Source organism: Octodon degus, unplaced genomic scaffold (assembly GCF_000260255.1).
Source record: "Octodon degus isolate 3935 unplaced genomic scaffold, OctDeg1.0 scaffold00030, whole genome shotgun sequence".
NCBI lineage: Eukaryota > Metazoa > Chordata > Mammalia > Rodentia > Octodontidae > Octodon > Octodon degus.
This window is the reverse complement of record NW_004524606.1, coordinates 19,017,816-19,019,991: the sequence shown is the minus strand read 5'-3', so window position 1 is coordinate 19,019,991 and position 2,176 is coordinate 19,017,816. Positions and strand designations below refer to the sequence as shown.

Here is a 2,176-nt window from a genome sequence, read left to right as displayed (position 1 = left end):
CTAAAAATAGTTACAATCAAATGAATACTTTATAATTAACTTTTAAAAAATTTTCCTTATTTCTGATGTCTCTCTGAAACCTACTGCTCCCAAATAGCCCACTTTAGATAACGCTATCATTTCCTTGACATCCTCACTGAGCTGTGATCACCGCATTTGAACCCATCTATTAAAAAAATTACAAGAATTATTTTTTTTAAAAACGAAAAAACAGAGATGTGGGGCTAGAATGATCCAGAAGCTCCTTTAACATTTGAGTGCAGGCGTGATTTAGTTAGACAAGACTTCTAGAACAAACTGTCTACTTTTGAGTATTGAGAACACCTTGGCCAAAAGAATATTTTTGGTTGTTTCTCAAATAACTACACTCTTCTGATAGTGAACAGATTATTCAAAGTGATACTCATTTATTTCTATTTTTTTCCTTAGAATTATTTTATTAAATCAAAAATGTACAACAGCTTCTTAACTCCACACACACACTTAAATTTTTTAATGGAAAAACGTTATGTCTTATTACACCATGATCCTGGCTAATAGCTTTTCAAAACTTTGAGAAAAATCTTAAAAAAGGTTTCACATGTCACCTGAAACTTACAAATTTAACATTATCAAAGAAGTAATGGCTTCTATACTCTTACAAAGACCATTAGAAAGAAAGAACAATTAAAAAGCTGAGAAACTGACTCAAAGGCATTTTTACACCCCTTCCTCAACAGTAAGGTAATGTTATTAAATAATCCAATGTATTCACACAATGGCTCTCTGCATCTGCTCTGGTGTCTTCTGCCATATCACTGCATATTTATGCATGACTGAGATAAGAGTTTCCTTAACATTGTTGTTTCAATAACCTGAAGCTGTTCTGTTACCTCTGGGGTCTCATCCTCTCCTATTTATGCAGTGAAGCCCATGGCAAATAGGAAGAAGCTCAGTATCGGCTCCTTCCACCATAACCCCACTTCCTCCACTGCCTCCTGGACCATAATTTCCTCCACCATATGGTCCCCCCATGCTCCTGCTACCACCAAAGTTTCCACTTTTCATTGCACCATAGTTAGAAGGTTGCTGGCTATTATTTCCAAAATCATTGTAATTTCCACTTCCATAATTTCCTCCTCCACAATTGTCATAACTGCCTCCATAGTCCCCACCCTGCTTTCCATATCTAGGTCCTCCACCACCATAGCCTCCTCTTCCTCCTCCATAACCAGAGCTACCTCCAAAATTGCCACTTCCAGGTCCTCCTCCATACCCATTATAGTCATTGCCAAATCCACGTCCACTTCCACATCCATCAGATCCTCCTCTAAAGTTACTTCCTGTTCCTGGTCCAAAATTCCCACCGCCACCAGGTGAATCCCCAAAACCAAAGTTCCTGCCTCTTCACTCCTTGAACTTTGCACTTCCTGAATTTCTCGTCTAGACAAGGCCTTTCTTACTTATGCATTGTGACCGTTAATGGTGTGGTATTTTTGCAACACAGTGTTATCCACAGGATCATGATCATCAAAAGTAACAAAGCCAAAGCCTCTATCAGTAATTATCTCAATGGTATCATTTTTTCTATATTCTTCAAAGCAGTCTGTGAGGTGCTGCTCCTCAGTATCCTCTTTAATTCCACCAAGGGTTTCTTCACAGTCACGAGCCCCTTGTTTTGCTAGACTCCTCTCTTGCTACAGCACATTTTGGTTCAGCCACTCTCCCATCAATTGAATGAGGACTTGCAGCCATGTCAGCATCAACCTCAGCCATGGATGAGAAAGTTACAAAACCAAATCCTCTTGATCGTTTGCTTGCAGGATCCCTCATAACCACACAGCCTGTCAGTTTTCCCCACTGCTCGTAGTAGTTCCTCAGACTTTCTTCTGTGGTTTCAAAACTTAATCCACCAATAAAGACCTTCTGAAACTTCCTTTTCTCTCTCTCCATCGCAGACTCAGTCGCTTCTGCCTGATTTCCTGCAGCCCAGCAAGATGAGCGAGATCTCCGCTGACGAACCTGAACCGAACACGAACCGGACTCATCTTGGAGCTGTAGTGAGAACTGCCACCGCTCGAGAAACACTGCTAACGGCACGTTCACACGGCACCCAGCACTGCCGCTACTCCTCATGTATTTCTAAGCCTAAGCATATTATTCAGTGATAATGTGTAGGAAAGAAATTGTTGCATGA

General features: G+C 40.5%; 1 pseudogene; it reads right to left on the bottom strand.

The window, feature by feature from the left end:
- Window positions 1–858: 858 nt before the first annotated feature.
- LOC101561771 lies at window positions 859–1,932 on the bottom strand (annotated as a pseudogene).
- Window positions 1,933–2,176: the final 244 nt, after the last annotated feature.